The 12,259-nt window shown below is 43.2% G+C and overlaps 1 protein-coding gene across 3 annotated transcripts in view; it reads right to left on the minus strand.

Moving 5' to 3' along the window:
* Positions 1-12,259, minus strand: part of PDE11A (phosphodiesterase 11A) — a 316,746-nt gene that overhangs the window by 51,605 nt on the left and 252,882 nt on the right. The gene's annotated exons all lie outside the window — the stretch shown is intronic.

Genomic DNA, 12,259 nt, shown 5'->3' on the forward strand with positions numbered 1-12,259 from the left:
CAACCTTGTAATAATGCGCAGAGATGGCATCGCACAGTTACACGGAAGGGCCCCCCAATCCCCTCTTCTTTGGTGTGCAGGTTTACATGTCTTTCTTCTTATAAGTTTACAGTTGTTCTAAATCTCCCACTCCCTTCTTTGTGACCACAGTCACGCTTTGTTCACATCACCACCGTGGCTGCGAGCTGAAATAGAAAGGCAGCAGCGGAATGCAAAGAACCCAGGGCTGCACTCACACTGACCTGGGCTTAGTGCTGACCGCCCTTACGAGCTGCACGGTTCTGGGCAGGCGGCTCCACAGTGCTGAGCCTCGGCCTTCAGCCTTGTGAGGAGTATCTGAGATCAGGTACCTTAAGTGTTGGCACTGGTGGCAACACTCCATAGCTGATGGCTGTGGTTAATATGTAAATGCTATGACTAGTACCACTACCGACAATAATACACAGTGGGCTGATTGGACTGCGTGGAGACTGAAGATGTCCTCTGGTTCTCTCTTCTCCCTGAATGGGTATTAGCCTTCTTTTGAGTAATTGTAGAGGTGAAAGTTTGGTTCAATAAGTATTTATTAAATACCTACTCTGCACCAACTCTTTACTAGTCTTTATGGACACAACACATGGGTGTGAGTGATCTTTAAACATCTGAGTTCAACTAGGAAAATCAACAGACACACGGGTAATGCCCCTTCAGGTGTGCCACTGATGACAATGCTAACGATACTGGCACTGCAGTGAGGTGAGGAAAGCACTCGCCTTGGGCACAAAATGTAAATGGGTGCCCCAAACTCAGTAATCAGACCAATAATATTTTTAAAAGATCAACATAAACATAAAAAATCCATGAACAAAGTGTCAAAAATTTAGATAAAGGCAGGATTTGACAGCAGACTTGCATGACTCACCTCACTTGCCCCCTTAGTCCCTGCCGTGATGAGGCTGATATTTAGTGGGTTCTCACTATGTCCCGGCAGGCTTGCTGGGTTCTGTCATTTACTACCCATATCATTGACCTTGGGTAGGTTATTTAACCTTGCTTCATGGCTTCAGTTTTCTTAGGAGTAAAGAGTAATGCTAATGAGATCTACATTGTTAGGGTTCATGGGAAGATTAAATGAAACAATTTATGTAAAACACTTCACAGAGTACCCAGCACACAGTAGGTGCTCAGTAAGGATTAACTAGTTATTAAGCACAGGAGGGTTGAGTTCATAGCCCACTTGTTTTCAGCAGGTGAGTGGCAGAGCTGGAATACAAATGCCACCTGTCAGAATAACAGCCGCCCCTGGCCCCTCGGATGTGCCCCGGTGTCCTGGGAGCACAGAGGAAGGCACTTTGCTCACTTTGGGAAATGACAGAAGGTCATGGGAGGCTTTCTGAAAGAGCCTGTCACTCATCCTCCCTGTCATCATGGGTACCTGAGTGTCCTTGAAATCCTATGAGTTATTCTGAAAAAGCCCTGCGAAGCGGCCCCACGAGGACGAGGGCCCGGTCCATTTTTGTTCCGTTTTTGTTCACTCCCGATCCCCAGCACCCACAGCAGTGCCTGACAAGTGGGCGGGTAATGAATACTTGTTGAATTGATGAATGAATGAAAAAGATGATCTCATAAGATGATTCATTAAACAAACAAACAAACAAACAAGTCTCCAGCCACTGGTTTCACCTGGATTCTATTTGGTTCTGGGGCCTTCACAGTTGACATTTGGAGAGACTGAGATACAAAAACAACGTAAAATCTAGTCAAGAACAGTCCTGTCAGATTCTTGAAGGCTCGATTCTAACTTGAACCAAGTAGACAACATAACAAGTTGTGAGAAATTTAAGAACACCATTGTCTGGCATTTCCTGCACTGACTATTGCCGTATCTGTATATATGTGAGATACACGAGACATGACATTTTTGATACTAAGGGGCATATTACCTCGGTGGCTAACTCAACGCAGAAAATAAATTTTTTAAAAGTACAAATCTATGACATGCCAACCAAACAAACCCCTAAGAAAAAATTCCCCAATGATGGAAAGTTTAATAGCTAGAGTTGCTGGTGTGAAAGTCTTAAATCAACTGAACCCCAAATCAGTACGTAGGTTTCCCCTCACATTATAGCAAAGTTAGGTTTTATTGCATCCGGACGAAAAGGAATACCCACTAACCCTAGGGGATGGCGAAGAGAGGAGAGCAGGAAGAAGTATTTTCATAGGACACAGAAAAATGTGGCATACATTTCCCCACTGAGAAAACTCTGCAGTTTCTTAATAGGCTCTGTTTTTTCTGGTGTCCTATGGTTTGGCTATGACCTTAGACGGTAATAGGAGACTTCCTGCACACCACAGTTTTATCAATCTAAACACAGGGAAAGTCGCATCACTGGTGGAACCACGTACACCAAACATGCGCTAATATATTTGGCCACATAAATGCCAAAGAGATGCTTTAAAGTTTGAACCAAAGTGCATTTACATTTTTTGAACGTTTCCTGAAAATTAGCATCTTGAAAGATAGAGATGGAGTTGATCGTTTTCATGAGCACGCGAAAGGGTTTTTGAAGTGGTGCCATGCAAAGCTCACATAACAATACACTTAACATATTTTAAAAGGTATAAAACTACACAGCGGACATAGAGAATCTATCTGCTCACCCCCCAGCTTTATCTGTCCCGTGGATGCCACTGCGCACCTCTGTGCTGCTGCTTCTGCCCCCCCCATCACACGATGGCCATTTTCTAAATTTTGCAGTAATCCTCTTCCATATAGCCTTATCGTTTTACTAGGTCAGCTATGCATAATATTGCTCTGCATGTTTTAAAACTTTATAAATGATGTCGTCATAGCGTATATATTCTTTGGCAACTTGCTCTTCTCTTGCTCGGTGTTCATGAAATTCCTTCATGTTGCTATGTGTGCTTGTGGGCCATTCATTGTCACTGCCACACAGTACTCCGAGTATCAGCATATCCCTGTTTATGGGCCCGTGTCCAGATGGGGAAAGTTTAGATTAGTTCCAGGGGGGTTTGCTATTATGTATAATGCTGCTGTGAACATTTTGTATACGTCTCTTTGTGAATTTGTGTGAGTTTCCAATCTCTCTCTCTCACTATATGTGTACATATATTATGTATATGTAAAATGTCTGGGTCTTAATATGATTATTTTCTATGTTTCACTTGAGTTTTCATTATGATTACAGGCTGCTGGAGGTATACAGGTGGGCAAAAGTAGGTTTCCAGTTGTAATTCTGTCATTTTATAAGTGAGGAAGATGAGGAAGAATAGCCTGGGGTCCCAAGGCAGCTCTGGGAAGATCTAGGTGGATTTCGGGTCCCCAGCCTCCCAGTTCTGGCCTCTGACACCACCTTTGTAAGTGGTGTGTGGCGTGAACCTTGGGCGCCAGATAGCACTCTGTAGTGTGAGACTGTGGATAGCAGCGGCTGGACCCCTCTGCGTGATGTCACGGCATCGCAGCTGCTGAGCCAGGGCCATGCACTGTGGCAGGCCCCAGACACAAGTCTGTCCATCACCAACAAGGGGATGCTCCAAACAAGAGCTGCAGATGGCCCAGGCCAGCTTGGGGGTCCGTGGCTCCTGGAGGTTTATTTCTGACCTCCTCCTTAGTGATAATCATTACAAAGCAATGATGTGAAGTTCACTGTGCTTTTAAATAATGAATTTTCCCAGAAAGCCTTTTAGAATCTGTATGTGTCTGTGTGTGTAGATTACCAGAGCCAACAGCATGAACATATGTGAATATATTAAAATGTCACTTTTGAAAAGATGGGACTGCTGAAACAAACACTTGAACATACACAAGGTTATATAGTGCACCCGGGATTCAGACTCCTCCGTCAGGAGGAGCTACACCATTACTTTCTCAAGCAGGTCACTGGGAAACTCGGTTTTCAAGGACAATGGCAAATACCTCAGCTAGTGAAAAGCAACTTACTGGAAAATCTCATTTATAATCTGATGTGTTTTTATTAGGCTTTTATGCTGTTCTCTTGACATATGTTCCACTCAGAAAAATAACAGTCTTTACAAAAGCATCATTTGAACACAACTGCTAAAATTACCCTCAAAAATAATTTTAAAGATTGGTTACCAAGTCAGCCATCACTACATTGAAAGTCTTTCTGGTGTGTAACTTATCGGCAAGGCACTTTTATTTGTAAAGCAAGAAATCACCATTCCAGTGTACATTTTAATCAGGAATATTTTTGTAAATGTATATATGTATGTGTATATATATACATATTCTTTATCTACCTATTTATCTAACTGTTCGGAATCTACTAGCGTCCATGAACGCGGGAAGGTTTTACCGCTGAGGCAGCAAAGCATGACTGTGACTCCTGCAATTTCAGCTCCAAAATTAGTAGGTGGGGGGGGTATTAAAAATGTCAACTCACAAAAAGTACCAAAATATTTCTTCCATCAACACACCACAAGGCCGGTTGTTTTAACATTAGAATAATTTCAACGGGTTAATTTATCAGGCTCTGTTACAATGTAAGAATGTGTAGGAGAGAGCAATGGGTTCATCCCTGTGAGTCACTACACCTCACTGTCCATCAGTCGCTCCTCTTCCTTCCCAACATGGCGGCTAGCTGAGTGCAGGCAGCTGCAGAAGTTGCAAACACTGAACATAGTGGGCTCCTAAGAAGGGGAACACTTGCTGAATGAATGAATATGCCTGTTTGCATAAAAGTAGAAACATTTATTAAGTTCTTCTTGTATTTTTAAAAATAAATTGTTCAGGATATTAATCTGATTTTGAAAAGGATGGTCAAATGATGACTCCTAATAATCCTAGATAATTTAGTACATGTTACTGTCATTATCAGATGCATTTGGGAAGTTACTTATTGCATCCCTTTGGAAAGACAAAGACAAAGAAACCAATAGGCTGAGCATTTTCCTACCTGCTGAGGAGTGGTTTGTAGAGCACAGAGAGACACGGAAAACATTTTCAATTTGAAGATTAGTCTGACCGATTAGAAAGCCAACCCATAAGGCTCGGAGCACCCATTTGACTTATAAAATCTCAATCACTGCACTAATTCCAGGTTTCAGTAGCCATCTGAGGCAACGTGGCATGGAGATCGAGCACAGACAACTTGATGACTTCGGGCACACTCTTACCCTTTCTGAGCCTCAGGATCCTTACCTATAGGATGGGGATAACAATATCTACCTTACAGGCCGATCTGAGAATTCAGTACCAAAGAAATTCATACTCTGAGAACTTAGGTCAGGCAGTGTCAGGTTTTGGGGTTCTGTGAATGAGATGTCTACATTCTGGAGCTCCCATTCTAGTGGGGACACAGACACTGTCATGCCCCAAACAAGCTGGGCACACAGCAAGCACCCCATAGACGAGACATAGTGTTACGTGATCACAGCCTTTTGGGAGTGGTGCTAAACTGCAGTCGCTACCTGCTGGCAACAGCCTCCGGGGCTGTATTAAAGGTAAGGCATTTCCACCTTCTGATGCCCCAGCTTTGCTCCCCTGTGAGCAATGGGCCATCAGTTGCAGTCTCAGCCCCACCAGTCAGGCTCTGGGTCAGCCCTATCCTGGCGCCTCTGTCCCTGGCCCCCAAATCTGCTGGGGGGCCGGCAGTTAGTTGAATTGCTATGACTTGCTGCCTGGTGCACTTGGAACTGGAATCGGACATGGGCATACTCAAGTTACCGCCACCCTCAGTGCCCAAGTGTTCCCAGGATTGGCCTCAGTCTCCCCATTAGCTCTCTCAAACTCCTGGTTATATAATTGCAGAGAGAATGGCAGAGTAGTTGAAACATTTTGGAGTCCAACTACTTGGCCTCACTCTCAGCTTTGCTCACATTGAACGTTGTGAGCAGTTTACTGAACCTCTCTAAGCCTCACTTTCCCCGTGTGTGTTTGGGGTCAAACATGGCCCCTATTCTGATGGGACTGCTGTGAGTATGAAATGGGATAATGTGCATATAAAGTTCCTAAGTAAGCATTCGGAAATCTCGTTTTTATTATTGCAAAAGTTGCGAAAACTGGGAAAGTTGCACGGGTCATCTTTGTTGACTTACGTGCTTTTGTGGCTTCCCTTTACAGCTTTAACTCGTAATGTTGGCGTGCGTGCTCTCTCTCTGCAGACCCCAGCAAGTTTATCTTTTATCATGGGAATTTCATTTAGTTTTCCGGCTGAATGATTCTTTTCTTTATAAGGTATTTTAAATGATCAAAGTTATCAAATTTAAATTATTTCCATTTTAATTATCTAGATTATTTAATCTTACTTATATAAATTACTAAGTTCTCTTGCAAACAGCTCATCTCCTTTGACCACGGCAGGGAGCCTAGGGGACCGGTGTGGGGGCGGTGTCTAGCCCCAGACGGCTGACGAGAAAGCCAAGGCAAAGGGAGAGTGAGTGAGTGACTCTCTTCAAGTCACACGGCTAGTTACCGATGAGGTCTATCTCATTCCTGCTTGAGATGCTGTAATTATATTTAATTATCAAGGCCTTGTTCACTGCAGGGACTTAGAAATAGGCACAGAAATCGCTTTTAGAAGATCATTCAGCAGAATCTGGAATACGTTTGCGGTGAGTTGGAAATCAGACTTAAGAATTAACCCCCACACTTAGGTTGTAAAGCCTACGCATTCACACTGTGGTTTTTCTGTTCTGCTGTTTTTTTTAAACTTGTGAATTCTACTTTTATCTGTCATTTGTAGGAGAGGATCTTGGGGACATCTAAAACCATTAGAAATTGAAGTTACAAGTTTTACTGGTTATTTTTAAAGAGGTTCCACGTCTCGAGAATTCTTACCTGTTGGCACATCATGGGAGATCCTGCCCTTCAGAATCAGCCATAACCCCTCTCCAAAAGGCCTGGGCCTTTCCTTCCTGACAGCCCTGGCCCTTTCTAGACAGCTTTTCCCTTCCCAGGGGAGGAGAGCAGTGAGCTTCGTCTCTGGCTGACCTCAACCGTGTCGTACTTTTGATTGGAGTCGTCAACGCAGAAGAACAACACTAATCCAGACTTCGTATGGGGCTGCCTCACAACCTCCCGGCCCCCCCTTCTCCAGCCTTGCTGCCTCCACCAGCCAGTGCCTCGCTGGCGCCGCCTTGCCTGCTCTCTGCCCTGCCACTGCTCTGCCGCCACATGCGGGACCGGATGCTGTAGGAGTGCCCAGCTTTGGGCACGACGTCCAGGACACGGGTGGGAGTTGCCATCCATGGGTAATCTTGACTGTGGGAAGATGGAAGTTGATGGAAAATTTTGAGGTGCAGCACATGAGAGTTTTCAGATAGTCCCTGCAGGGTCAAACCTGGTTGACCACTGTGGTGACCAGCAAGGGCCTGTGTCCTCACAACAGCGTTCCTATTCACCGTTTCACTGTCCCAGTATTCCTGGTGTCACTCCTGAAACGAAACAACCTGCCTGCAAGCCCTCATCTCCGGCTCTGCTCAGAGAGAGGGCACGGGGAACTCTTGCTGGGTTTTTTGTTAAACCAATGAATGCGCAGTGGGAAGGTCACTATTGCCCTGTAACTTAGTCCCAATTCAAGTGACATCTATTTCTTGATTTTTTCCATTAGAGAAGGAATACAGTGATTGTGGAAAAAGCACCCAAAGAGGAATCTTTTTCCTGTCTCTGACACTTACAAGATTTTGTGTTATTTTTTGCATAATGTGGGTTCTATTTAGCCACTAATCATATGTGACTCAAACTATACTAGTTAACCTTTTGAACTTAGTACCTGATCTAAAAAAAACATTACTTAGATTACAACATTTCTAACAACTCTTCCAGTTCCACACTGTATATTTGTGAAATAAAAGCCTCTGGATGACAGTTTGTAGTAGTTGCTTCTCTCTCCCTAACCCTGGGGATTGTTTTAGCTAAAAAGCAGGCAACATCTTAATGTAACTTTAGACAGGCAAGTGAATCAGTCTCCTGAAGGTCTAGATTAGAGAATGAAGAGCTATTCAGAACCTTAAAAAACAATAACACTGACAAAAAGAGAAGCAGCCAGGTTCTTTGGGAGTCAGCAAACATTAGCAGGGGCTGCAGCGTTAAGATAAGAACAGAGTAATGAGAAAACGAGTTGCAACCAACCGACTGTGTTCCAGTGGCCACTCAGTGATTCGTCACAGCGCTAACGGGGCTTGATAAATGGACGCCGACTGCTGAGATTTTTTCCTCCCTTAAAAGTTATTTGGAAAGTGGGCTTGGAAAAATGTTTCTACTTTGAGAAAAATAACATAAAGTCTTGCAAGTGTCAGAGACAGGAAATAAAAACATTAAAGGGACACTTCCTCCCATAAATCCCAAATCAAGGAGCATCCATTCAGAAAAAAAGGGAAGATCATGAGATCATAGCGAAGTTAACCATGAAAGCCACAGAACATGCTACATACATAGGCTATGAACAAATGAGATTGTACGTGTAAACATTTATGAGACATACAAGACATTTACAAGATACAGGACAGATAACATAGGTATCATCTCCATTTTATACCTGAAGAGAAAAGGCTCAGAGAGGTAAATAATTTGATGACATACAGCTAGGTGGTAGCAGAGCTGTGATTTTAATTTTTAAAATACTTTGAAAATTAATTAAAATTTGTATTTATCAAAGTAGTACATGCACATGGTTAGCAAACCAAACAGTACTAAAAAGCATACAGTTGAACCTTGAGCAATGCAGGGGTTAGGGTTGCCATCTCCACACTGTCAAAAATCTGCATAGAGCTTTTGACTCTCCAACAACTTCTGTTGTTCCCTGGGGGTTGGTTCCAGGACCCTTGCAGATACCAAACTCTGCAGATGCTCTAGCCCCTCATATAAAATGGTGTAGAACGATGTATACGGTCGGCTTTCTGCATCCGCAGAAAGGACTGGAAACACTGTTTTAGATCCACAGTTGGTTGAATCTGGGGATGTGAAACCCACATACGCAAAGGGCCAAGTGTGTGTATTGAAAAAAGTCTGTATAAGTGACCTGTGCAATTCAAATCTGTGTCTTTCAAGGGTAACTTTATAATAAAAATAAAGCAGTGTCTTCAATATTGCTGCTTTATTATCCTTTGACTGTATTTCCTAATGCTTTCATTTGATTTTTTATTTTGGCAATTATGTTTTTAATTTTCAAGAGCTCTTTCTTCCTCTATGGTTGTCCCTATTGTTTTTGAAAGCTTCCTGTTCTTGTTTCCTGGAGGTAGTATATTCCCGAAGGATATTAACAATAGCTTTTTTGTTTTCTTCCTCTCCTTGTCTTCTCTGATTTCATTTTTCGCTGTTTTTTTAGCCTCTGTGTTTCATATGGGAGGCTTTCTTCAATGTTGTGTGACCCTTGTCACCCATTTGTGTGCACTAGCAGGACACGGAAAGGTTGGACTGGAGTTGTATGGGTGGGTCCCACACGTACATTGCATGGGACATATTTATACTAAACATTGCTCATTGTTATCTGAAATGCAAATTTAACTGGACTCCTTGCATTTCTATTTGCTAAATCTGACGACCTTGAGTGTGCAGCTTACAGACTTCTAGCTTCTGGGAGACTGGACTAGGGGCTATGGGTTCTTAACACAGACACTCCTTCCATTTTACTTCACCCCTTCGTCTGAGCTTTGCAGCTCACCTGTACCTTGTACTTTTCCAAGTCCAGAGCTCTTTCTTTTACTTCTCCAGAGAATAAAGCTTTAGCCTTCTCCAAGTGTAGGGGAAAGGCCCTGAGTGGTCTATAAACTGACTTTCTAGTGATTGCCTTGTCTTAAGCTTTGGTGTCAAATCCACTTTTCATGACACTTTTGTCTCTGAGCCCCAAGCAAGGTTCTGCAGGGCAAACTGGCTCGCTTCTCAGCGCTGTCTTCCTCTGTGGGTCCTACTTCCCACCCCTACTCTGTCAGATCAGTTACCATTCGTCAGGTGGCTCCCATTTCCACAAATGTATGGACATCTCTTATCAGTCATTGCGTGCCCTGCCCCCTTTTCCTTGCAGGTTTGTTCCTTAATTCCCTTTTAAATTCATTTGCCACTCAGTGAAGTTTGAAGAGGGAGAAGGCACAGACACGTGGGCTCAATGCACTGGACATAATTAGAATGCCAGAATAAAATTTAAACCCAGACCAGTAATTCCAAGCCTTTCCTCCTTTCACTATTACCATGTAATGACACCTTCAGCAGAAGCCAACAATACATACGTTTGGCATGGACTTCCCGTCGTCTACTCCAATATCTCTCCTTCTTTTCTTTCTTAGCAACAGAAGCCCTAGTTGTTATTGCGGGCAATGATCACAGTCACGTGCAGCTTCAGGACAGAGTCACCACAGAGTGCACGTACACAAACCTGCGTGGCACAGCCGACTACACAGCTAGGCTGGATGGTGAACCTAAGTCACACACGCCACCCCTTGTTGACCAAAATGTCGTTATGCAGCACGTGACTGTACCGGATAAAGGTTTCCTTTCCCAACCTTCCTTCAACCAAGGTATGGCCAAATGACTAAATGAAATGTAAGTGGAAGTGTCAGGTGGAGTTTCTAGAAAACTCTCTTGAAAGATAACTTGCATCACTTTTTGGGCCTTTGTTTCTTTGTATCCTTCTTCTTCCTGCCAGCTGGGATGCAGGTGGGCATTGAGGAGCTTTCTTGGACTAAGCTGGAAGCTATGTGTCGAAGGTGGCAGCCCAGAAAGACAGTAGTCTGGATCCCTGGTGACTTATGTAGTTGCTCTACCAACTGTAGGTTGCTCATCTGCAGACTTTTTCCATATGTCAGAGAAGGAAGCCACTGTTATTTTGGGTATTTTGCCTCTTAGAATTGAATTTAATTCTAACTGATACAATGCTGAAGTGCAGTAAGATTTCAAAAGGAGCGACATATGATTCCTAGAAAAGATGGTAGTAGCGATGAACCTTAAAGGATAGTTCAGCCAGGTGGGGAAGTGGAGGGATGAGACTCCATGTAGGAACAGTAATGTGGTTGGGGCACACGGGGAGCTGCCTACGGTGTTCTCAAAGGGAGCAGGTAGGCCAGTCTGCTTGGAGGAGGCAAGTCGTATGGGAGAGAAGGGGAAGGTAAGAATGAAAAAAGGTCGAGGGCAGATTATGAAAGGCCTTGAAACTCAAACCAAGTTTAAAGGCTGCTTTGAAAGCAATGAAACCCCTAAAGGCTTTTGAGATGGAAGTTGGAGATACCTGTCTAGAATGTGAAGAATTTCAGAGTCTTCTATAATATTAAGATACCATAGAGATGAAAGCAGGGGAGTAAAGATAAATAGAGAAAGAAGAACATGGGTTCAAAAACTCATACAAAGGAGCAAAGAGAAAAGAAACCCAGAAAGGGAGAGAGAGAAAGGAAGCTGAATGTTGGGGAAGAAAGTAGAAATTGAAGTAAAAAAAGTCAATAAATGTTCAGATGTCTCAAAAAAAGCTAGAAAACAGCAGAAGTGAATAAAGAGCACGGAATTTGGGGACAAGGAAGTCTCTGGTGACTTCTGAGAGTATAATTTTGGTAGAATGTGAAAGTGGACACTGCTCTCCAAGGTGAGAATGGGTGTTAGGAAAACAAAGGCCCTTGTGTGCTCCATTTCCTTTAAAAAGTAGTCAGTAAAAGAAGGGTGAATTGCAGAGCAATTAAAGATCTCCATGGGATCAAGTGAAAGAATTTTTTAAGGAAGGGAAGTTGTTTGGTCTGGAAGAGGAAATTGTGCATTGCAGCAAAGGAAGAGATTGCCCAGCTCCTGAAAGAGGCGGCCCCCGATGGAGCAGGTCTCAGAGGAAATGAGAGGGACGGGACTTCCAGCTCAGACAGAGGCCTAAAACTGAAAAAAAAAAAGGGGGGGGGACAGCTTTCTGAAAAAGAGAGGTAGAGGAGAGGCAAGCAATGAAGGTTTGGATTTCTAGTCAACCTTTCAGCAACACATCTTTTTCATTAGCATCATCACTGCCATTATAGATCTGAAGAGAAATAATAGGCTAAATAAAATAGCAACGTGAGTCAGTCTCTAAAATAAACATGGCCACCACTTAGTTTCAGAGTCAAGAGTCCCAAACAGGGATCGTAGAGTAGAAGCAAGCTATAAATCTCATGATTGCAGCCCTGATTTTCTTCTCTTGCAGACACCACCTTAATTAAGTTCATTTAGATGAGGAGAAAACCACAGCAAAAAAGTTTAGCTCATTTACACATTGATTTCAGTGCTAAAACAACAGGCAGCCCCCCAAATGGACCTGAAAATTAATTACAGGATGAAAATTTAGATATCCATTTGTCA

Source organism: Desmodus rotundus, chromosome 2, assembly GCF_022682495.2.
Source record: "Desmodus rotundus isolate HL8 chromosome 2, HLdesRot8A.1, whole genome shotgun sequence".
NCBI classification, from domain to species: domain Eukaryota; kingdom Metazoa; phylum Chordata; class Mammalia; order Chiroptera; family Phyllostomidae; genus Desmodus; species Desmodus rotundus.